This window comes from Pan paniscus, chromosome 22 (assembly GCF_029289425.2).
Source record: "Pan paniscus chromosome 22, NHGRI_mPanPan1-v2.0_pri, whole genome shotgun sequence".
Classification (NCBI taxonomy): Eukaryota; Metazoa; Chordata; class Mammalia; order Primates; family Hominidae; genus Pan; species Pan paniscus.
This window is the reverse complement of record NC_073271.2, coordinates 35,195,781-35,221,552: the sequence shown is the minus strand read 5'-3', so window position 1 is coordinate 35,221,552 and position 25,772 is coordinate 35,195,781. Positions and strand designations below refer to the sequence as shown.

The 25,772-nt window shown below is 46.9% G+C and overlaps 1 protein-coding gene across 2 annotated transcripts in view; it reads left to right on the top strand.

Moving 5' to 3' along the window:
* PSMG1 (proteasome assembly chaperone 1) overlaps nt 1–25,772 on the top strand; it is a 168,952-nt gene that overhangs the window by 75,959 nt on the left and 67,221 nt on the right. Inside the window, exons 8-9 of one of the 2 annotated variants that reach the window (XR_010111149.1) lie at nt 932–1,121; nt 5,491–5,626. The gene's annotated coding sequence lies outside the window, so the exon portion shown is untranslated. Of the gene's footprint in view, nt 1–931; nt 1,318–5,490; nt 5,627–25,772 lie in introns of those variants that run through there. The other variant, XM_063601441.1, reaches the window with a different exon arrangement.

Sequence of the window (25,772 nt, the reverse complement as noted above, 5' to 3'; positions counted from 1 at the left end):
GGGTGGGGACTGCTGAGGATTCAAGAAAAACCAAAGCTCCAGGAAGGATCTGGGCCGATGTGAGGCCCAGCCAGGGGCTGTGTATTGAGAAACAAGGACCTTCGGGGACTATCTGGTGGGGCGAGCTTTGCATGGTGGGGTCCTGGGGTGCGCTGGGGTTTTGATCACCACCCAAAGTCTTCATGCATTTGAAGTTTTATAGCCCAGTAATCCAAGGGGGCTGTTTCCTCCCACACAGTCTGCCCATTTAGGGCTGCTTGGGGGAGCAGCCCTGCGGCAGAATGACCCTGGCCCCTCCCTCTGGGCCATGCATTACAAGGGAAAGGCTGAGCCGCCATCTGGGCATGATGCTCGGAGGGATTCCTTCTGCTCATGGCTGCACTTCACGGTCCAAAATGAGCACCAGCCTTTCAGCATAACAGTGCACAGCCCAGGGTTCTGGAAGGTTCTGATTCTCATGAACCCCAGACCTTGTTCACGCCAAGTGAGCGCTTCAAGATTTTTCCATGGTGCCAACCAGGCCCTTGAGCTTGCGGAGTGTGAGTCCCAGAGGCCAGCAGGGTCGCTGCATGTAGACCAATGACTTCTCCCTGCAGACCACACGGGCAGGGCCCAGGACCTGGGCTGCAAACTCAAGGAGGCCCTCACATTCAGGATGTGCACCTCTGCACTTCCCTGCTTCCTACACCTCACCCCTTCCCGGCCTAGACCATGTGCTGTCCACTCAGCATGCGTTTACTGAGGGTCCATTCTGTGGCTGGCTATGGGCTAGGCACTGCTGGGGTCGTGGAGGTGGAGGAAACTCAGTTTCGGCCTCTGCATGACTTACAATCCATTTGGGGAGCCCATATGTCTACCAGTATATTAGGGTGTTCCAGAGAAACAGAACAAATAGGATATCTCTCTCCTTTCTCTCTCTCTCTCTTTTAAGGAATTGGATCATGCAATTATGAGAGCTGGCAAGTCTGAAATCTTCAGGGCAGGCCCATTGGCTGGAGAGCCAGGGAAGAGTTGATGTCTGAAGACGATTGCCTGGCAGAATTCCGTCTTCCTCCAGGGACCTCCATCTTTTCTCTTATGACCTTCAATGGATTGAATGAGGCCCACTCTGATTATGGAGGGTAATTTGCTTTACTCAAAGCCTGTTGACTTAAATGTTAATCCCATCTAAAACATATCTTCACAGTAACGTCTAGACTGGTGTTTGACCTAACAACTGGTCACCACAGCCTAGCCAAGTTGACATATAAAATCAACCATTGCAACCAGTAACTACTAAAAAAAGTCAAATGCAATAAATGCATAATTGCACTGGAAGTATGCAGTGGCCCAAGGACCAGTGACTCTGGGGACTGGGAAAAGCTGCATGGAAGAGAAGATATCTTGGAGAAGGAAGAGGAGATTCCATTAGGCCTAATGTGGTGTGTGGTGGGGAGGCGCTCGTGGCCTCTGTCCTTCATCCCCAGCCCTTGTCTTTGGCATGGGCCTCCAAGAGAGTTGGGAGCAGGAAAGACCCTGGGTGGGCTGTTGTGCGTGAGGGGCCCAGAGGTCCTCGTGAAGCTGTGCTATGCATGAAAAATCCACAGTCGGCTCCAGTGCTGGGCTGTTGAGCCTGGACCTGGAGGGTTGAGGTCGCAGCATCTTGAGCCCAGGTCAAGCTCCTTGCAGGAGAAGCACTGAACTCTTCTGAGACATCCTCAGGAAACATGCAGTGCGGCCCTGCTGGAGTCCGGGGTTGGGGTAAGGCTTGTAGAAAGCTGCCACAACTCCCCACAAAGCCTGACAATGGTCTGACAGCTCTGCTGCCTCCCCAGGGGCTGGAACGCACCACTCCTGGTGGGGGTGGAGACTTAGGAATAATATTGACGTTGATTGATGGCATATTGGCCTGCATGGGTGGCTCATTCCTGCTTCACTGTCCTCAGCGAGCAAGGCACCAGAGGGATCATCTCCAGATGCCCAAAACCAGAGAGATGGAAAACATCATTCCAGGGCAAAGTGTGGTATGGGTTTCTCACTTCCCCTGGGAGCTGGTTGTGGGTCACATGACGTGTGCACAGAAAACACTCTGGCTTTCTGGGCTGGTCCTGCCGTGTTATTTGGAGGCCATTCAATACCTTCACAGTGAGGTTTCATTTTCCACTCACGAAGGGCCCAGAGCTCCCCAAGCTGCAGGGTAACACGTCTGCTATTGTTGAAAGGACAAGACACTCATTGAACACTCAACCCTTGGGTAGAAACACTACCTCACAGGCTGCGGGTGGAGCACAGGGGCAGGCCCCAGCAGGAGGTCCCATCCCAAGCATGGTGTTTAGAATGACAGTTCCCTGGCAGGGGGCTGTGCTGAGGTTGGCAAGCTTGGCTGTGGTACTCACTGACTTGGAATGTCAACCTCCCAAGGGGGGCTGTGCCTCCCAGCACACACAGGGGGGTCAGCAGTGTGGGGAGGGGAGGAGAGACCTGTGGAAATGACCACATGGCTGAGCTGGCCTGGTGCGTCTTGGGTTCAGGGTTCACTCGTGGGGGCATCTGACATCTGCTCTGTTATCCCTCCTGGGGGTGCCTTTGGCAGCTAAAAAACACTACCTGAACAGTCTTCTCGTGTTCAGGTCTTATGGTCTGCAGAGGGCAATTTATATCTATGAAGCAATAGTGACTCATGAGAATGCATTCAATGCATTCAATGTCCAAGCCCAGCGTCTGGTCTCACTGTGTCCTGGGTTATGTGCAAAGCTTGGGATGCAGGTGGCTGAGTGGTCTGTGATGGACCCCGTCTGTGTTGAAGGAATGTTTGCCTTATTCTGGAAACTTCTTGAATCTGCAATGACCCTTAATGATCCCCTACAGAAGAAATCATTGTTCCCCTGAGAGCTGTGTTCTAAGATCTTTGTCAATGACTTTCATTTTTGATGAATTTTAGCTGAATATACAGAGTATTTGCCATGACATTTTCCTAGGAGTGGGATAAACTTGTTCCAAGCCATCTCTGGTAGACTCATCTGTTCCTTCTTGTGCCTATCATAGTGCGTCCAAGGTGGTTTATGCACGTCCCTTACTGACTCTTAATGTCCCTCTCAGAAATTAGCCAGGTCAGTATGACCATCTTCAGGAGAACACTCTTTTATTTACACCGGGCCCTTATCTAGAAATCTAAAGTAGCACAGAGTGGTTTCCTGTGTCTAGTTCAATCCCCCAGTGCAGTGCCTGGCCTGGGTGCTACTGGCAGAATGCACTTCAGTTTCCGTAACCAGGCGTTCCTCTTTCAAGGAACACGCTGAAATTCAGGGCAGATTCTGAATCATTTTGAGAGAGGGAAAAAATCCTACTTGAATGAGGAGACCTGGTTTGAGTCCTGCTCCTGCTGTAGAAGACCTCAGAGAAGTTAGTTTTTTGCCTTCCCTATGCCTCAGTTTCTTCACTATAAAGGAGTGGCCAGTACCTGTACCATGAGGTCATTGTGAGAATTGGACAAAAGGATATGTAAGAAATAGTATCAACTGGTAGAAATGTTGTAAGAGGCTATTTTTCTTCTCATGGTCTTATCTCCTCTGACAGCACAACTTTTTTTTTCTGGAAAACTTTTTCTTGGCCGGGTGTGGTGGCTTATGATGGTAATCCCAGCACTTTGGGAGGCTGAGGTGGGTGGATAATTTGAGGTCAGGAGTTTGAGACCAGCCTGGCCAACATGGTGAAATCCACCTCTACTAAAAATATAAAAATTAGCCGGGCATGGTGGTGGGTGACTGTAATCCCAGCTACTTGGGAGGCTGAGGCAGGAGAATCACTTAAACCTGGGAGGTGGAGGTTGCAGTGAGCTGAGATGGCGCCATTGCTCTCCAGCCTGGGCAACAGAGCGAGGCTCTGTCTCAAAACAAAAAAACAAAAACATTTTTCTTATGTTGAGCAGAAATCAGCTTCCTTATGTCTTATATCCGGCAGACCTAGTTGTTAGCTTTGGAGCAAAAAAAGTAACTCCTAACTCTTATTCCAAGTGACATTCTTATGGATGTATAAGAGCTTTCCTGTCCATCCACCTTACCTCTGTCCATACTAACGCTTGACCCCCTCCACTATCACAGTGCCATTTCAATGCCTGGCATTATCTGGGCTGTCTTAAAAGGCTGTGCCCAGAAGAGAGGAGAATTCTCCAAACAGATGTAGTATATGCAGCTGTGTTCTCAGAGGCCTTTACTGTGTATTTTCCCTGCCTGTTCAATTGTAGGATTCTGAATGGCAGAGCCCCTTTCTGTCATCTGTCTTTTCTCTTGCATTCCAATGCCAGGTAAAGTTATTTTTATATATTGGATAAATAAAACATGTCATGGGCAATAATAATAATTCGCTTCAAGAGAGTGGTAAGTTGAAGCTAGTTTCTGAGAAAGGATTGTTGAATATTTGGAAATTTTGAGATCTGGTTGTTAAATGACTGAGAACTTCAAATTAGCCATGGTGGGATTATTTACACTTTGGAAATTGGCAAATGCTACAAATGAAGATTTTGTTTTTCCTCCCAGAGAGCTGGTTTGCCAGCACAGCACTGCTTTAAGATGAGAAAACCTCCTGTCATTCATTCCCGGAGAAAAATGACATTGACTCTCCCCTGCCCGTTGTTCAGAGGATAAAATTTAACTATGTTTTTTGTTTGTTTGTTTTTGTTTTTTTTGGTTCCTGGAATATTTTTTTCTCAAGAAAGAATAAAAAGTAACCCTGGGCTAAAGATGGGCAACTGGAAAGAATGATAATGTTTCCAGGCACATGGAACCCATCTTCCTTCTCCTCCTTTTCTCAGGAAAGCTTTGGTTCAGCCAGAAAATCTGGCTGAGAAAAATATAAGACTTTGCAGACACTCCTCAGAATTTTAAACCATAAGTTTTACTGTCATCATTTTAGACACTTATTTGCTTTAAAGAAACTGTGGAGTAAGAATGTGAAATTCAGTTAACATTCAGGTCTGTTTTTTTTTTTTTTTTTTTTTTAAATAACTTGCCATTTGGGAAGGCGATAAAGAGTGTTAATCTCAATTGCTTGGCTGAATGTCTTAGCAAAGTTTTTACTCTGCCAGTTCCAAGATTAGGTGCAGTGTTTCTCAAGGCATAATTTATTTTTGAAATGTTCCTTGGGTTCTGAAATTTCAGCATGCCAATGCTAAACTATTCCTTGAGGGAGAACGACTCTCCCTGAAGAGTCTCCAAGGCCTAATGTTGCTGAGCTTGACTGATAGGCAAAACATCGACAGCCTTAATTTTTTCTTTTCAAAACATGTTTAACTTCAGTAAACCTTAAGCCAAGCCTCTTGCAGATGGCAGACAGCTTAATTGCTGTGGTAACCTTGTCTGACGTTTTTTGGAAAACTTTGGGTGTTATAATAATCCATCGAACCCAGAGAAAATAGATTTCAACCCACACAAAGACATGCATATGGCTCAGAGTCTCAACTTGGCTGCTGAGGTTTTGTCCAAGGGTGTTTCTTTTTTTCCCTTCCCTTTCCAGGCTTTCTGGTACAGCTTGCAAGTCCAGCATGTATTGTTTGGACAGCAAATCAAGAGAGGCCCAAGATGAAATGAATCAGCGTTACTGTTTCTTCCCCTACCCCATCTGCCTTCCCGGAAAGTCTGAGATGTGGATGGTAAGAACAGTTGACTGTATCAATGTATTATCTTTATTTTTTTGCCCATTTTTAGCCCATTTTGAAAAGCTTTATTGATATATAATTGATATACAAAAATTGCATATAATGTGTACATTTGGATGAGTTTGGACAAATGCATGTACCCAGGATATCATCACCACAATCAAGGTACTAAGCATATCCATCACCTCCAGAAATCTCTCTGTGGTGTTGTGTGTGCATGTGTGTGTGTGTGTGTGTTAACACTTAACCTGAGGTCTGTCCTTTTAATATATTGTAACATGTGCAATACAGTATTGTTAACTCTAGGTGCTATGCTGTATAGCAGGTCTCCAGAACATATTCATCTTGTGTAACTGAAAATTTTACCTGTTGATGTTGCCTATTTTTGCAATTGGGTTTTACATCCTTTTCTTATTTGTTTGCAAGATAGCTTTACATTTTCTGAATATGTCCTTTCTTGGATATATGAATTTCAAAATCTTCCAGTTTGTGGCTTGCCTTTTGTTTCTCTTAATAGTTTTTTTTATGTATATGTCATCTCTCTCTATTTAAGTCTTCTTTGATTTTTCTCAGCAATGTTTATGAGTTTAGGAGGTTTTACACATCTTTTATTAGATTTATTCCTAGACATGTGATAGTTTACTTATTTTTAAATTTCACAGATGGTTTGTGCCTCTAGGTTAATGTACATTGTCAATCCTTGAGGCGGCACCAGTTGTGTATTGCAATAATGCATTAGTTGTGCATTATAATAGTGCACCGGCGGTGTATTGCCATAGTGCACTGGCTGTGTATCACAGTAGTGCACTGGCTGTGTATCACAGTAGTGCACTGGCTATGTATTGCCATAGTGCACTGGCTATGTATCACAGTAGTGCACTGGCTGTGTATCACAGTAGTGCACTGGCGGTGTATTGCCATAGTGCACTGGCTGTGTATCACAGTAGTGCACTGGCTATGTATTGCCGTAGTGCACTGGCTATGTATCACAGTAGTGCACTGGCTATGTATCACAGTAGTGCGCTGGCTGTGTATCACAGTAGTGCACTAGCTGCGTACTGCCATAGTGCACTGGCTGTGTATCACAATTGCAGTCTACATCTTCCTTGATCATGATCCATGGGCCAGACACCCACAGGCACGTTTTCTTGGGCAATGCATTTTTTCTTCTGTATCCTTGTATAATATGTAGGATTTTTTCTGAATGAATGATTTGTGGTTCAACACAGAATTTGTAATTTTGGGGATATGAGAAAAAAATTCAGCATGAAATCTGCAATTAGTTCTTGCAACTAAGATCGCTGCCATCTTAATGGCAAAGTTAAAAGTAAAACTCAGTGGAGAGTATCTTTGTTTATGTCAACGACCATGGGCTATGAAGTTTGATGACTTTTTCTCAACTGTGTTTATAAACACTGGCAAACACACTGTAGCATGGAGAGTGGCCAACTGAAACATGTTTGTACTTCAAATGGATTTATTTTCACCAGTTCCCCACACATGGGACATGTGACACTGTACCTCCTGAAGAGTTCTCAGTTTAGACCAGAGCTTCTCAACTTTGAACGGACAGCAGCCACCGGAGAGCTCATGAGAATCCATAGTCCTGGGCCCCTTATCCAGAGATGGACTGATCAGTATTCATGGGGCCAGTTAATCTACTTTTTAAACATGTATCCCAAATGATTGTGAGGGAGATAGTATGGGGACCGCACACTGTGAACTCCTAGCATTATTATGGAAGCTCAGTTTTGTCACATATTAGCTGTGTGACCTTGAGCAAGTCACTCTATTTCACTAAGCCCTAGTTTCTACATTTTAAAGAAGTGACAATACTGTATGAGTTAGGTTGCTTTCAGCTGCAACTAACAAAAAACCTGATTTCATCTGGCTTCAACAATAACAGGATTTTACTGGTCTTGGCAATTTAGGAGTCCTGATTTTAGAAGAACAGTAGATGTATTAATCAGCATTGTGAGCACCAGAAGCATGGAGGCATAACGCCACGATGTACACCTCTTGCTCACCGACAATTCAGTGCCGCTAGCTGGGCCCCTCCTCCATTCCTGATGCAGAGATCCAGGTTCCTGCCCTCTTGTTTTCCCCATCTCGGCACCTGGCTACTAAGAGCATCATGGGATCAGGAGAGAGGAAAGCACACTGGCTCTTACCTGCCTTAGCCAAGAAGTGACACATACCACTGTCATTTACAATTTAATGGCCAGACCTAGACATATGGCTCCAATTTAACTGCAAGGACATCCAGCCTCCAGAGCTGAGACAATAACCTACCGCATCTGGGGCACTTCAGTATGGCAGCCCTAGTGGCTCAAGGCACGTGGCAAGCACATGGAATATTTCATGAGTACTAACTGCTTCTGCCAAGCTGAGCTTGAGGTATAACTGCACCAGGCTCTGGTTCTGTTTCTCTGTGGTTCTTTTGCCTCTGCCTTGTCCTACATCATGAATTGGCTTTGTTGGATGAATTGGCTCAGGCTGGCTTCCCTCCTGGTTGCAAGAGGATGTCCAAGGGCATCCAGGCTTCACATCTTCCTATTAATATTTGGGGAGAGAGGTGGTGTTTCCTCCTCCATCTGAAACAGAGCTCTTGAGCTCTTGAGACTGACTTAGGACACACACTGTCCACCCTGGACACAGTCGGGGCCCATCTTTGGTGCTAAGGATAGGGCCAACCTCATCCTAATCAGAATGCAGTGCTTGGGAAGGAATGGAATGGATGTGGGGAGGCTGCAACGATCCCCACACCACACACCTGCATCCCAGGGGTGGTCATGAGCTCTAAAAAATCAGATCCTGACAAAGCACTTGGCTAGTGGCTGGAACTCGAAGGTCTCAGTAAATATCAGCTGTGATGATGATTATTTAACGAAAAGTGTTGTTAGACATTGGGGCACAAACAATATTGTCCTAAACCCTGAGTTGGTGAAGGCGATGCCAGCTGCTAGAACGCATAGTTCCCACATGTGGGATCTTTCATGCTGAGAGGCGGAACTGAGAGAGCGGCTCAGGGACCCAGGGGCCTGTGTCATTCATCCTGTGGTCCACCGTGGTGCCCCGGGCTCCCTTGCTTCCTGCTGGGTGGTGGAGGAAGGGAGGAGGAAGGGTTCTGTAGCAGCTTCTTATGGGCCAGCGTGGATATGGCTTCCTTGCTTTCACCCCATTCCATCAAGAGGAGCCTGCCCTCATCTGCCAGGGAGGCTGGGAGATGAAGTCTGGCCTGTACCCAGGAAGTAGAGGGCAGAGTTTGAGGATGCAAGGGAGCGGAGAGGTTCTCTCTCGACTCTGCAGACATGGGCTTCCAAAGCCCCTCCTTCACTCATTCAGCAAGGGCTTAGCGACAGGATGAGGAGCGCGGCCCGCCCTTGGGGAGCTCCCGTTCTCAGCCCACACCTGGTTAGGGCCCCTGGAGCCCGGGCCTTGTTGGGCAGACACAGGTCTCCCCGCTACCTTGCACACCTGTGGGAACAGAAGAATCTATGGAAGGTGGCACCTGGTGGGCGCAGGGGTAGGAGGAGCTGAGGAAGGAACCAGCTCATGCCAAGAGGTAGAGATTGGACTTTTGACCAGACTTGGGCCCGATATGAGCCAAGACAGCCCCCAAGAGCCCCCTGAAGCCTCAGTTGGGGGAAGGCCACGAGTGGGGTTGTGCCTCAGTGGACAGGGTGGGCTATGAGACAGTGCGCGGCTGGAGCAGGCGCCCGAGGAGGCATTTATTAGTGGCTTCCCTCCTCCATCCTGTTTCTCATCCAAGTGGTTTTGTGCATACACACCCCACGGCTGTTGGGTCACTAGATTGGGATTGATGGCGTGGACTCAAATTAGTAGTTCCATATTCATAGGCTCTGAGAAAAACCTTTCCTTTTGTCATGTTGTATTTACTCACGTGCTATAGACGGCACCAGTTCAACGCAGATGGAACCCCAAGGCTCAGAGCTTGCTGTACTTGCTTCGGCCTCCGCAGCACCTTGGTGCCAGGATTCTGAAGGAAAACCACACCATCAACAGCACTCGCCCCTGGGGCTGGGTCCCCGTGGGCGGCCCCACGTTCATCCTCTTCGTTTCTTCACCACCCATCTCTTGCTGCCTCCGTCAAAGCCGCTGTGTAACCAGATGTCCTTTATTTCCTTAAATACTCTCAAGTATTTGTTCTCATTCAGAACTGTCCCTGCGGAAATGACTTCTCCCAGGGCACAGTGGTGGGTGTTGGCGACCTGCTTGCCTTCCCACTGCCTTCTCCAGGAAAGGCAAGGACGTGCAGTCCCTTCACAGAAAAGAAACTCTCCACATAGGAAAAGGAAAAGGTTCATTTTCGTTTAGAAGCTTTGGACTGAGAGCCAGGAAGAGTCCCAGGAAAAAAGACTTAAGTAGCAAGAAACCACATTTTAAAGCATAGAGGCAGCCTTTCTGGGGTTCAGGGGTTCAGAGGCGTCTTCCAGCATCAGTCTGCCTTCTCTCTTTCTGCTTGGCCACCTCTGTGGGATGGGTGCTTCCTAGGCATATCTTCTGCTGGTTGAAAGAAGGCTGCTACTGCTCCATCCATCACCTCCACACTCAGCCGGTTTAGAGTCAGACCTATTTCTCCTCACATGCCTGTCTTTATCAGGGAAGAAAACTTTTCTAGATATCACTGCCACTACCCAGGTTTCTTCCAGCCCGCCCACCACGCTCACCCAATCCACACCCCCTTGACTCGACTCCCTGCATGCTGTACACAGGCCAAGGCGGATTCTTCCTCAGGTTCGCCCAGGTTCACATCTCCTAGGTGCCTTCCTCTTCCTCTTCCGCCTTTTCTGAGCTGAAGGCTGGGGCTCTCCCTGGGGCTTGCAATTTCCTCTACTCTATGCCCGGGAGAGCAGGCTACAGGCCCTGATGCTCCAGGGCTCTCAGGTATCTTTCTGCTCTGTGCTCCAACCATCGAGGTGTGGGCTACAGGGGGTCAGGTTTTCACTTGCTCCTGCTCTCCATTCTCCTGTCTCGGATCCCCTGGATCAGCCAAGGCAGAGGCTTGGGTTTCTAACATCCTTTGACATTCTGGCGTCCTACCTGCGGCTGGGCCGTTCCCGTGGGAGGAAGCCCTCCTACCCCAGGGAAGAGCCTCGCTGAGCTGGTGCTTCTCTGCTTGCTCCCCATGTGCTAAGGACTTAGACAATCCTCCTCCTCAATGAGAACTGGCTTTCATGTGCCAGTCGTGCCAAGATGCAAACAGATTCCCACTTGACAGCCCCAGTTGAGGAAAGACTTTGTTATTAAGTAAAGTGCGAGGCACGTAGAAGAGTGGCTGGCACGCAGGAGCACTCGACACACGGTTGCTGCTGTCACTGTGGTGATTATTAGTGAGATAACTGAGCTTCAGGTCAGAATCAGTCCTGTCCTGAGGCCTGGACAAGAAGGGCCTCACCTTGTCCTACCATGGGGCCGGGAGCCTGTGGGGCTCAGAGGACATACCCCACCCTCACTTCCCTTCTAGACCATGCTTCTGGTACCTGGGACTCTGGAATTCCCACTCAAATGGTCCAAAGTCAGCTTCTTCCCAGGATCCCTCCCAAGAGCAAACCTGCAGCTGGTTGTGTACTGTTAGGCCCAAGGGGTAGCCAAGGAGTGGCCAAAGGGTGGCAATGAAGTGGAGATGGCTGTGTGTGTGTGGAGAGTGTTTGGAGTTTGGCCATGTGAGCTGCACAACCACAGGTGCCTATTTCTTAGGAGGTGAGACAGAACTGGGCAGGGGAAAAAGAAAGGGAGAAAGGAGGGGGTGGGATGCCAGCTAGTGGACAGAGCCACTTCCTCCCAGACCACCATATTCCAGCATTGTCTTGGGAGCCCAAGACCTCTAAATTCAAACCAGGTTTTCCAGGTTGTTATAAGGCATATTTATCAAGCAGGCGGCTAGAACACAACTGAACAGCTTGTTAACTTGATTTATTACTTTTCAGTGTTTAGCCATGTGGTTTGTGGGCCTCCATTTTTATACATGCCTTGGGCCTCACCAATGCTAGGACGGGCCTGACCAGAAGGGTGTGCGTAACTTGCTGATATAGCACCTTAACCACTGACAAAGCAGTTTTTATTTATATTATCTTGTTCCATTCCTCCACTCAACTTTCAAAACAACCACAGACTGGGGTATTACTATTATTCCCAGCTGACAGCGTTGAATGCTCTGAAGCTAATATACCATGTAATTCAATCGTGTAGTTTAAATTTCTTTCCTAAAAGAAAAATGATCAAGACACTGTATACATAAAAGCCAGTGTTCACTCAATGCTGTTTTTTTTTTTTTTTCCATGCAGCAGACCCGTCCTTGCTTGTCCTAAGTAACACAGAGTGGCTTTGTCTCCCCAGGAGATATTTTCTCAAAGCTACCATTCTCCACGTGCCTCCCGATGACCTTCTTTGAAAAGTGTCCCCTCCCAATAAATACCTGATGCTTGGCAAGAAGGCCATTACAGAGATATTCGAGCACTGTCCTTGTGCTCAGCACTGTGCCAGATTCTGCCAGAAACAGAAAATTATAGGGCATGGTTCCTGCTTGCAGAGTAGTGAATAGAGCTGAGGAAATAAGAGTTAACAGTGAAGAAATACAGAATGACAATGCATATTTTAATGCTACGTTGTGTGGGAAGTCTAGAGCAGAGGTCGGCAGACCTTTTCTGTAAAGAGCCAGATTGTAAATATTTTAGGCTTTGAGGGACAAATGGTCTCTGCTGCAAGCTACTCAACTCTGCTGTTGTAGCTCAAAAGCAACCACAGATGATAGGTAAGTGAATGAGCATGGCTGTTGCTGTGGACTCAATGTGTCTCCCTCAAATCCATGTATTGAAGCCCTTTGAGAGGTAATTAGGTTTAGATGAGATCATGCGGGTGGAGCCCCCCATGGTGGGATTAGTGACTTTGTAAGAAGATGAAGAGACCAGAGCTCCCCTTTTCATCACAGCAAGAAGGCAGCCACCTGCAAACCAGGAAGTGAGCCCTCACCAGAACCCCAACCATGCTGGCACCCTAGACTCAAATTTCCAACCTCTAGAACTGTAAGAAATAAATATTTGTTGTTTAAGTCACCCAGCTGATGGTATTCTGTTATATTAGCCTGAGCTGACGAAGACGGTATTCCAATAAAAATAAAGGGACATTGAAATCTGAACTTTATATAATTTTCATCTGTCATGAAGTTTTGTTTTTCTTTTTAAATTTTTCCAACCATTTAAAAATGTTGCAAGTATCCTTAGCTTTCTGGCAATACAAAAACAAATGGCAGGCTGACGTTAGCCTTTGGGCTATAGTTGTTGACCTGGGGTCTACAGCAATGTCTCCTGAATTGTTCAGCAGAACAAAATTACTCATGAGCTATTAATAAGCATTCAGAGACAATAAGTCAGGGAATGGCTGCGTACTCTGCATCCTGGTTAGAGAGTCATATTGTGCAATAGCATATTAAAGGCTCTGAGGAGTCCCACAGTAAGGAAACATGTTCCTCATGTGCATGTTGTTTATTGCAGCATTTTCCAAACTTGGTCATGAGAATCCTCCTGCTCCTCCGTCTTCCCTTCTTCTGCCCTCCCTTCCTCCCCTTCCTCTTAGACTTCTTCTCTTTCATTCTCTTCTTCCCCTTCTTCTTTTTCCTATCTTTCTCTCTTGGGCTCCGTCTTTCTCTCCTCCTCCTTTTCCTCCTTCTTTCTGTTTCTCTCTCCCTCCTTTTCTGTCTTCCTTCTTCTCCTTTCCTCTCACTTCTTCTCCTTCCTTCCTTCCTCCTTTCCTCCCTTTCTCTCTTTCTTTCTCTTTCTTTTCTTTTCCTTCCTTCCTTCCTTTCTTTCTCTCTCTTTCTTTCTTTCTCCTTCCTTCCTTCCCTCCTTCCTTCCTTCCATCTTTCTTTCTTTTTCCTTTTCTTCCTTCTTCCTCACTTTCCAGCTTCTCCTTCTCCTTCTTTCTTCTCCTCCTCCTCTGCCACAGGATAGGTATTAACTCGTACACTGGATACTCTGAAGAGCCCAGATTGGGAAACGTCCAGATGCACTAAAGCTGTTGCTAGCACAGTTTGGAAGTGGTGGGAAGAGTTTGAGGAATGTTTATGGAAGAGCTGGAATTTAAAATTACACAACTTTCTTATGAGTTCAATTTCAGTGGGAGAGAAGTGATTTTTTTCCTTGACAAACAATCCTGCCCTCTTGAGGGACACATGTCCTCTGCTGTGTCCCTGGGAAGCTCCATCCCTGGAATGGAAGGGATCTTTGGGGGGAAAACCTGCTGCTGACTTGGATTTCAGGGTCTGTAACGTGCCAGTGTGGACCGTAGACTCGTGATCCCCAGTGCAGCCTGATCCTTCCCATCTCAGGCAATGGCCAGAAACATAGGATTCATCCTTGACTCCTCTCTTGCTTTTATACCAACATCCAATTCATCAGCAAACCTTTTGAATTCTACCTTCAAAATACATTCTGAATTAAACACTTCTTATCACCTCTAGCCCAGTCCACCTGCCCCACAATAGTTAGTGCTCCAGCCCCCCAAGTGTTCCCAGACCAGAGGTCTTCAGAGTGTGGAGGTACAGAAACCATTAAACATTTTATTTATATTAACTCATTCCCCATCCTCCTGTCATTTAATAATGTGCACATTGTACATTTTCTGGGGTATATATTATATTATTAAAACAGAACGTGTTTACAATTTATAATGTAGTGTTGAAGAGGGAAGCTTTTCCTCTGCCCTTTGACGATTCACTGATATGAACTAATAACAGATTAACAGGAGGAAAGGCAGGCATATTTATTAACATGCGTAAGCATGGGAGCCATACAAAATATGACGACCAACGAAAGGCTGGATGGTTGAAGCTTTGATACCCTCATCATAGCAGGGAGCGAAGTGAGGAGCTGCAGGCAATTTTAGAGGGTAGTCAGTGATTTTAGGGTGCATGAATGGGCCTGAAGACCAGATAATGGTTTGTAAATTATTTTCTTAGGATGCTGAATGGGACCAAAGGACAAACAGCAGCTTGGGGACAAGTTATAGGAAATTAAGGGAGGGAACTGAAGTGTGAGCAAAGGCCGCCTTGTTATGTACGTATAGTCCCTCAGGTAATCTCTCAGAGCTGCCCTTAGAAGAATAGATGGAAAGTCTGTCTGGATGTGGAGACTTTGAGTCTCTTCTCTAGGGGTTAATCTTTCTTCGTTGTTCAATAGGATTCCTAGGGAGGGAGTTTAAGACAATTGAATTCCTTTTTTTTTTCTTTTTGAGATGGAGTCTCACTCTGTCACCCAAGCTGTGGGGGCATGATCTTGGCTCACTGCAACCTCCACCTCCTAGGTTCAAACAATTCTCCTGCCTCACCCTCCCAAGTAGCTGGGATTACAGGAATGCACCACATGCCCGGCTAATTTTTATATTTTTAGTAGAGACAGGGTTTTGCCATGTTGGCCAGGCTGGTCTCGAACTCCTGACCTCAAGTGATCCACCTGCTTTGGCCTCCCAAAGTGCTGGGGTTACAGGTGTGATCTACCGTGCCCTGCTGACAATTGAATTTCTTTTAGCAAGAAGTTTCCTCAATCAAATAAGAAGATTCCAGAGAGAGCCCCTCTCTGCATTTGGTTGTTGTGGGGAGGGGACAATTGTGGAGAGAAACAAGGGAAGGTTAGAAAGTCTATGGTTCTGTGGTGGCTTTTAAGGCTTTCCAATTTCCTTTAATTAAGATGTGCTCAGCATATCAAAGCATGATACTTTGGGGTATTGTCCTCTGAGCCCCAGCAATAAATAATGTGTGTGTGTGTGTGTGTGTAGATGGAGGGGTGGAGAATTTGGGTAATTTTTGCAAGCAATTTTTTCTGCACACATACAATAAAAGCCAATCCTTCTCCTGAGAATAGCTAGAAAAGAAGAAAATATTAAAAATATCTGAAGGCACTGGACAGTTCACAAGGCAGTCAATAATTTTAGGGACAAGATCTGGGAGAGAAATAAAATACAGAAAGGTGAGCCAGCATTGTGACCACTTTCCCCTAGGTATCCTTTTTCCAGAAGAGGTGCCTGAGAGAGTGAGAAGCTAATAGAGCTGTTGATAGACAACAGGGATAGGAGAACAGACATGGGCATTCAGGGTCTGCAAGGAACTTGAGACCCAGAGTCCCCTCCCCCACAACTATCTCAGTATTTGTGTTGGGAAAACCACGTAAGGGTACAGCCTAGGAGTAAAAATTGATCTAAAATAGTCTGGCATTTGCAATAAATTAAGCCAGGTTTGAATTGGTTCAACCCCAGATTGGATTAAGGAGGTTAGGGATTGTTAGGGCCCATAGATTCTAGACATAAGTAACTGTAATTTCTCTCTGGAAAAAGGTAACATTCTTCCATATCTCCATGTATTTCATATACACTGTCTGGCACGCAACCAAAATAACCTGGTGCATGAGGAGACAAGACAGTGTTGAGAAAGAGACATATATCTAAATTTGTGGATTTAAAATAACCATGCTTAATATGGTCAAGGAAATAAATACAAATTGGGGATTTTGGCAGAGAACTAGAAAGTATAAAACAGAATCAAAAGAAAATTTTAGAAATGAAAAAAATATCGAATTCAGACCCCAAGGTTTAATGCAGATTAGACACAGCTGAGGAGAAAGTGAACTGGAATAAGAAAAATATCTAGAATAAGCACAAAGTGAAGAAATCAGAAAAGAGCAAGAGACATAAGGATGCAAAGTAAAAGGTCTAACAAGGAGAAGAAGGGAGAAAATGAGACAGTGGTAATATCTGAAGAGATAATAATGAAAAATTTTCCCAAACAGATGACAGGCTTTAAACCACTTATTCCAAAAAGACTCTGAACCCCAAGCAAGATAGATATGAGGAAAACCACACTTAAGTGCATTGTAGTAAAGAGGGAAGACAGAGGGAAAACTTCATTAAAAAAAGATCAAATCCAATTTCCTGAGAATGGCTGGCAAAAACTATGTGACCTGGCCTTATCTTCTCAGCTTCATTTCTCACCACCTGCTACCTTGTTTCTTTAACCTTTATTGGATGCTCCTTTAATGCAACAACCTTATTTCCTGGTCAGGACTGCTGTTTCCTTGGTCTAGCAAAATCTTCCCAGATATTTATTTGGCTTCCTCCCTCGCTTCATTCAGGTCTCTGCTCAAATTCAGGGTCCTCAGAAAGGTTTCTTTGCTGACCCTCAACCTGCCCAGGACTCTATCTGTCTCCTTTCATGGCATTATTTTTCTTCCCTACCTGCTGTGATATTCCATGTGTATTTATGCAGTGGTCCCCAACCTTCTTGGCACCAGAGGGTGGTTTCATGGAAGACAGTTTTTCCACGGCGTGGGGGATGGTTTTGGGATGATTCAAGTGCATTCCATTTCTTATGCCCTTTATTTCTATTATTATTACATTGTAATATATAATAAAACAATTATACAACTCACCATAATGTAGAATTAGTGGGATCCCTGAGCTTGTTTTCCTGCAACTAGCTGGTTCCATCTGGGGGTGATGGAGACAGTAACACCTGAAGTGTGGCGCTTATGTCCAGTCTACTTTGTGATCTCGTTTTGGTTGCTGTCACTGCAGAAAACCCTGCTTCACAAAGATAGGATGTTGGAAATGGAAGCAGGCTTTCCAGTGCTTTTCTGGCAACCGCAGGATATTCTGCCTTGACTTTAATCCAGAATGTATGGAGATGGGAAGTTGTCTCAGACCTACTTTTATTGCCACTGGATGCAGCTGTACAACTGAAGCTCACTTGCCACCATGAAGCCTGCAGCTTAATTGTGTCTTGCCACTCACTGAGAGGGTTTTGTTATGAGTCTGAAAGCGGTTGACTTATTATGGTCTCTGTGCAGTCAAACCTCTTGGCTAACAAAAGTCTGTATGTGCAGCTGCTCCCCAGCGCTAGCATCACTACCTCAGCTCCATCTCAGATCATCAGGCATTAGATTCTCACAAGGAGCGTGCAACTAGATCCCTCACCTGCACAGTTCACAATGGGGTTTGCGCTCCTATGAGAATCGAGTGCTGCTGATCTGACAGGAGGTGGAGCTTATGCAGTAGTGCTCGCTTACCTGCTGCTCACCTCCTGTGTGGCCCTGTTCCTAACAGGCCACAGACCAGTACCAGGCTGTGGCCCAGTGGGTGGAGACCCCTGTATTTATGTATTATTTGGTCTGTGGCAGTAGCATGTGAGCTCCATGAGGGCAGGGACTTTGTGAAGGCCACTACTGTATTCAGAGCACCTAGCACAGTGCTTGGCAAAGATAAGCCCTCAATAAATCTTGCTGGATGCATTAATGAAGAAAAGAATGAAAGAGGGAAAGCCTGGCCCTTGCTAGGTGCTCTAGGCAGGCAAAAGAATTCTGCATCATCCTGCACACTGAGACAGGGCACTTCCTTCCGATGGATCCACCGAGGGGCGGACGCATCCCCAGGTTACCAAGGAAAGCAGTTCTTTGCAGGTGGTAGAAGACTTGTCACTTCCCCTCCCTATAAAAGCAAAAAAGTGTAATGGCAAATTCTGAGAGCCTCTGAGAAAGTCAGGCAGGTCCCTTTCCAGAAAGCCACCAATTGCTCTGGCTAGGATTACATGTTCTGTGAATTTTGAGTCTAACTTTGAAAAATTTATCATAGCCAATTAATCTGTTTAAGAAGACCTAGTCAATGCAATAGAGACCTTTTTTCCCCTAAGATAATTGAGATGAAACCTAAAAGAGATTAATAAAAAAAAATTTAAAGCCCTTTTATTTACTGAGCAGTTAAAGATGAAGCCATCTGTTACCATAATGATAGTCTTTAGGGAAAAGCCGTAAAGACGCCAACAACAAGTAAATATGCCCATAAAATGTCCACCAAGATCCTGAAAAGCTGTTGCTTCATTCCTTTTTTCTCTTTTAGATACCCTTGGGTAACCTAGGAGTAAATGGCTGTTTGCTGGTGTTGTTTGATAAGTTCAGAGGTTAAGTGGCACTCAGGGTTCATGGTGCTAATATCTGATTTGTTGGATGAGAGTTTCCTGGAGACAGAGAGAGGAGGCCTTGGGTGCTGGGGCCAGATTTCCTCTTGGGATGACTTTTGACCCTGTCCTTTTCCTAGGGGTAACTGACACACAAAGCCTTCCTGTGTGGGGCTGGGTCAGTTTACACCAAGCATCATTATGCAGGGGCTGCTGCTGGAAACCCCAAGGACAATTTGGGGCGAATGCGTGCTGCGTTGGCCTCTAATCAGAGACTCTAGTCTCCATCATGTACCAGCATTGACAGACTTCTGAGAACCCAAGGTGGGAACAGTAATGTGAGGATGTTATAACACGGATCGAGAGTTAGGCTTTGTAGAGAAGACGTGCCAAAGAGGGACTTAAAAATTCTACGCCACGCTGTGCCTGTGCTGGCCGCCTGGCTGCCTCTCCCTGAGAAGCTCTCCTTTTCCTCCGCAGGACTTCGGGGAACCTTCAGGCTGTCGCCCTGCCTCTTTTGATGTTTCTCGCAGGTTGCAGATGGAGACAGGTTTTGTACTGAGGATCATGTTCACTTTGCAAATCAGTGTGCAGGAGATGGCACGGGAGCATAATGTCAGAGACACTTTAATTCCTGCACCCCAGCTTAGGTGAATGTGGAAGATCTCCAGACAGTGTTGTATTAGATTTTCACCCCAGTTATGCGGGGACCATCCTGGAGTGGTTAGCGCAGACACTGTAATTAGGAGGAACGATTGCTGGGTGTCCCTGACGGCTCTGTTCCCAGGCAAAGTGACCTGCTGGCCCCAGTGGAAAAGGGCTGACACTTCTGCCTCTGATGAAAAACAGATGCAAATGAGACGCCGTGATTGCAGGAGCGCTCGTTAACGGGAAGGGCTCTGCAAGGGAGGGCACCAAGGGCAAAAAGCAGGTTTTATTGGTTTCGTTTTTCAATGAAGGTGATTCCTTCGTGGACACTTTGAAATGCTGACAATGACCTGCAGGCTGTGGTTGGAGAAATCACACAGCAATCTCTGTGTTGTGAGGCCTCCTTACTCTGCAGAAGAAGAGCATCATCGGAGGGGGCTGTCTTTGTGGAGGGGCTGACTTTGCTTTGGAACAAGTGTCTAATGGTGGCCGTTGCGATGTGTGTCGTGTGTGGACTGGGGACCACCACCGCCACCAGGGGACATAGCTTCCTGCCCTCAAAGGCATGCAGCCCATAGGCAGGACCAGGCCACTGTTGCCAGGGAGGAAAGCGCCCTGTCACGTTCACTGCTTATGATGTGAGCCTTCTAAGTCTTGCATAGTTCCCCTCAACGTTTACTTCCACTTCATTGCCCGACTGTGTTTCTCACTTCCCTAATATCTTGTTAAGGCCAAAGGAAAAGGAACAAATTGTTTTTTTGCCAAAGGTCATCTTCTGAAAAAGCACACGTGGCTTTCAAAGGCAGCAGGAGCTCTGGCCTCAATGGAGGAATAAACTGATCTGATGAACTTTGAGTTGAAAGATACAGGCAGAGGAAACAGATTCTAGAGAGGCCTTGGGAAGTGGGACAGGCCTGGGCGACGGGAGGGAGGCAGTCAGCAGGAGGGCCCTACGCAGGCCCAGGGCAGGGAGGCCGTGGGGAGGAAGAGGCTGAAGTTAGGAAGTGGGAGAAAGGACCCACCTTGGCAGACTTCAGTTATCTTGGTGTTTGACACGATGGCATCGGTGCCCCCTTTTCTAACTGCTGCAGGGAGGGGATGAACTGATCTATGGCAGTGGGTCCCTGTTCTGCTTGGAGCATGACATCCTCAGGCCAATACTTATCCTGACTTTTAAGCAATTCTTTTTCATAGTCCAGGGCCTCCATGGGGAAGGTGGGTGCAGCCCATGGCTTGTAAACAGGCTCGGAGGGCACGGGCTCCCAGCACCACCTGGGACTTACCCTGGGTGGGACTCACCCCCTTGGTCTTGCACGTGCAGCCTGAGGTCTGCCCACGGGCTCCTGTGCACCCTCTCCCACTCCCTCCTCCATGGTTTCTGTGCTGCGGCTATGGGCCCTGGGGCTTTCTGGACACACCTGTCTCTCCGCTGCCCCCTCCAGGTGGAACGCCTGTTACCTGGAGGGATGAGTGGCTTTTGTGGTGGGATTCTCTTCCAGATTTTCAAGAATCTGAAAACAAAAGTTCACTTTCAAAGAACAGTAGGTGAAGGCTGTGTCAAAAAAGAAGTATCTGGGAGCTTCAGCTGTCACATCAGAAGCAGTAGGTGACCCGTACCCTGGCTGGTGAGACCTGGGTGGGCTTTGCTGCTGGTTGGACCTCTCTGGACCCCCTGGCATGGTCTCTGCTTGCCAGAAGCCTGGAGAGGAGCCCAAAGACTTCAAGTCAGCCGCTGTCTCCTCACCTTGTGGGCCACACACCCCTCAAGTTTCTTCCTCTGGGGGAAAGGATGAAAAGGCCTGTTTATTAACGTTAATTGAACTGTTTGCCTATTTCCATTGACTGAATCATACTTTCCTTGGCTGATATTAGCTCATGGTGTTTATCTGGGCTTCAAATCCTTTGCAATTTAATATTATTCAATGTCACAATTTCTCTGTGGGCACTTTTCACCGTGTGTCTCTTGAACCTCTCATTTTATCCACTGTCCTTCCCTGGTGGGTGGTTCTGTGCATTAAATTACCTCCCCTCTGAAGTTTGTGCCATAATTTGAGGGGACACATTTTTGTTGGCGGTCTCTGCATAGAGTAAGATTTTGAGGGCTCTTGACAAGCTCCAAGGGATTCGAATGTGGTTCTACTGCTTGGAAAAGACAGTGACTTCTCTGGCAACCAAGGTCTGCGGTTACCTCTTTGCAGTTGGCTCAAACCTCAACACCTTCAGATCTGGCCAATGAAAGCTTTCAGGGTGGCTTTTCCAGGAGAGCAGGTCCCCTCCGATTGCATACTGTCCCATCTGGTGTGTGCTTTTGGCTCTCGTGCAGTGACCGGGCCTTGGGAAGCATCTGCTTTTGGGTGGGCCTCCTCCAGCCTTTTCCTGGGCCAAGGTTAGTCCTCAGCATGGGCGCAACCAATGGTTAGAGTCCTGCCCTGAGCCAGAAAGCACGGTCAGTGCTTTATATGCATTTATCTCCTTAATCTCAGCAGCCCAGATGAGAAAACAGAGGAAACACTCAGGAAGGGGTGGGTCTGCCTGGCTCCCAGGCCTTCCTTCACCCTTCACCTCTTTGCTAGCCCACTGCTGCCCCTCACTCTGCCTGTTACTGCATCGCACAAGATATCCCCGCATCCTGAATTCATATGCTATTGGTTTTTAAAGAGAAGGACAGCAAGGAAAATAGCAGTGGAAAATCGCCTGCCAGAGAAGCTCTGGTGGTCAAAGTAGAAAGTTCCCAGCCTTTGGACTGAAAAGAAGAATCAGGGGACATGGGAATAGTCAACATGAAACGTGCCTCGTCCAACAGCGAGCAAGGGTTTTGGGAAAATGTCCAAATGGGACAGATTTTAAAATGCAGTTACTTTAAGCTCATAAAGACTCAGTGAGGAGGGATTAGAGCTTGGCATCATTCTTGATAAAGAAGGTAACTGACACCAGGAGGCTCATTTGTGGTTCTGGGTGAGATTGTGATCTACTCCCTCGTAGGCTGTGTGGTCATGGAGTGTGGAATTCCATCAACCAAAGCTCTCCGGGAAATTACTGTCTTATCTGCACCCACACTGTCATTGTGTACACGGCCCTTGCACTGCTTCTGTTTGCATATCTAGGCCTGGGAAGAATTCTGTGTCATCATTTGCATCTGATGACTTGCATTTTTTTTTTTTTTTTTTGCTAAATATGTTCTTGCTGATCTATTTTTGAATCATGTTGAGATGTTGTAAACTACTACATCAGATGTGGTCCTCTTCATAGGGAGGATCCATCATTCACACCCAAAGCCTTCAGAAAGATCGAAGTCCTACCGGGGGCAGAGAAAGCATAGGACTATGATGGTGGCACTGACCTCTTGTCAGTCGGCTGCGTTCTAGGCTGATGGGGACTTGGATGCCCTCCTCCTGCCATTGACTAGTGGCTTTCTGTTCTTCAGCTTTCCATGTCCTTAGGATAAGCCTTGGGATTTCTTCCAGATGACAAAGCCCCCAAGCGACCTCTTCCCTGTCTCTGTTATGTGCTGCCTGGCTCATGGGCATGTCTTTAGAGACTGGCTCTCATTCTGGGGACAAGCTGGACAATAATGCGGGAGCAACAATGACAGGCCATGGCTTCCCAAATCTCATAGCAGGTACATGTCATCACCTAATGGAGCCAGCCTCTTATTCTTCACTTTTCACGTACTCATACTTGAACTGACGCACTTCTAATACCAGGAAAAAAGGAACTCATGTTCCTTGGGAACCCCAAGGAGGAAGTGAAACAAATGAACAAAACAATTCCATTAAAGAAAAGAACAGACACTGCTTTGAGAAATGACTTGCACCCACAGTTAGCCAGCCTTCTAAAATGAGAACAGCACTCCGCCGGAACCTGGGAGAGGTACTTTTTAGGAATAAAAAGGGGAAATAAGGAGTTATCTGGGTTCCTTGGGGGTAGGGTTTGCCTTGTTCTTTGGGTTTGAAGATGACTCCCCAACAAACAGATTCACGAGCTGTGGCCCACGGTTGGAGGGCCCACTCGCCAACGGGCTTTAAAGAGAAGCTGAGAAAAGTTAGCTTATGAGTGGTGTGCCTTGTACGGGACTCAGATGAGATCGTGGCTTTGCTTATTCAGTTTAAACTAAGGCAGGTAACCTGCCATTTTTATTACTCTTGGCTCCTTCCAAAATGGTTTTGTCCTTTCCACCGGCCTCCTCCCCAGGACAGGGCCCCTCCCAGCTAGGGAAACAGGGCTTCTTAAATGGATGTTGGCCACTTTCTACACCTGGGCTATGCCATGTGGGGAATGAGGAGCAGTATCCCTTCCCTCTCTCTATATGGGCAGCTTCTTCTTCCCCTGATGGGTCCTGAGGCTTTTCTTGGGGTCACAGGGAAAGGGGGCTGATTCATTTGATAGCAGGTGTGGGGTGAAGGCAGCAGGCCATACCTGCTGTGCAGCCCCAACTCGCCGAGGGTCCGTTCTCCCTCAGCTGGAGTTGGCTGCAGAGGATGCACACGGTGGAAATCTTTGCAAAAGACACCGACTGCACGGAGCCACTGTCCAGTCACCGTCATCCCATAGTGACTGTTTTACAGAAGATGTGGCTGAAGATGTGTCTCTGCAGCCAGACAGCCACGAGCTGACTGCAGTCTCCCCCAGGCCTGTGTGTGCGTTCAGCCAGGCCCGTGGAGGAAACGCGAGGCAGCCAGGAGGATGCGAAGGCTGGGAGAGGAGATGAGGACGCGCAGCCCGGCCTCTCGCTCTGCTCCTGGATGAGCTGTTCTTAACTATGGACAAATTCAAGAGTCCTTGTGCCTGGACGGGAACAAACTGCATCTTCCTTTTCACTGACCTCTAATGTGTAACGGAATTTAGCATCTCCTTCCACTGTGGGGCGAGCATCAGACAGCAGTGGCAGCAGCTCCTGCCACGTGGTCACGACAGAAACCCCAGATACCTGCACACAGTGTTACAGCTATCCAGAGATACTGCTATGTTCATCGCTGCTTCCAAGTGCCCAGTTCACTAGACTTGCTGCTAGCTCTTGCTGTTTAATATGTGAAAGTAGCCCATCTATTCTTATAACAGAAGCATAAACACTGTTTGATAATTCTGTATGTTTTAGTATCATTGGTTTCCTTTGGAACTCTCCCCACCTCATGCTTTATTTAATGCATTTAAAAACATTCTTCTGAGAAGGAGTTCATGGCTTGCCACACAGACACAGAAGATTAGGAGATTTTTTTTTGGGGGGGAGGGAGTCTTGCGCTGTCAACCAGGCTGGAGTGCAGTGGCGCAATCTCAGCTCACTCCAACCTCCACCTCCTGGGTTCAAGCGGTTCTCCTGACTCAGTCTCCCAGGTTCAAGCGATTCTCCTGCCTCAGCCTCCTGACTAGCTGGGATTACAGGCACCCATCACCACGCCTGGCTAATTTTTGTATTTTAGTGGAGACGGGGTTTCATCATGTTGGTCAGGCTGGTCTTGAACTCCCAACCTCATGATCCACCCGCCTCGGCCTCCCAAAGTGCTGGGATTACAGGCGTAAGCCACCGTGCTGGTCTTTTTTGCTTTTTTTTTTTTTTTAAACATTTTAGATTTTACTTTTTTAGAGATGGGATCTCACTGTTACCCAGGCTGGAGTGCAGTGGCACGATCATAGCTCACTGCAGCTTTGACCTGCTGGGCTCAAATGATCCTCCTGCCTCAGCCTCCTGAGTAGTGGGGACTACAGGTGCTTGCCACCATGTCCAGCTAATTTTTTGCTGTCGTTTTGTAGAAATGGGGTCTTGCTATGTTGCCCAGGTGCATCTCAAACTCCTGGCCTCAAGAGATCCTCCTGCCTTAGCCTCTCAAATAACTGGGATTATAGCCATGAGCCACTACATCTTGCTTAGCTTTATTTAAATAAAGTTATTTTGTTTTGAAAGTACTATGGTTTGCTCATCATAGGAGATACAGATCAGTTAAAAGGTAAAACATGCACATTACTCTCTGCACTCAAGTATACTGCTAAGGATTTGGGGTAGATCTTTCCTAACTTGAAGGGGCCTAGTATACATAGTGTTTGTCGCCATTTTATTATGAACATCGTCCCATGTTAAAGAGTTTCTGCTCTACTATTACTTCAAAATGACCTACTTTTCCTTTTCCTTTTTCTTTCTTTCTTTTTTTGTTTTTTTTGGTTGAGATGGAGTCTCACTCTGTCACCCAGGCTGGAGTGCAGTGGCGCAGTCTCGGCTCACTGCAAGCTCTGCCTCCTGGGTTCAAACGATTCTCCTACCTCAGCCTCCCCAGTAGCTGGGACTACAGGCACGTGCCACCACGCCCGGCTAATTTTTTGTATTTTTAGTAGAGACGGGGTTTCACCATGTTAGCCAGGATGGTCTCAATTTCCTGACCTCGTGATCCACCCGCCTCGGCCTCCCAAAGTGCTGGGATTACAGGCCTGAGCCACTGTGCACTGCCAAAATGACCTACTTTTTCAACACAGGGAGTTAGCTTGCGTCTCTAATGTATGCGTTCAACCTCTTGTTGTTCATACAGTGATCTTACTAAGTGGTAT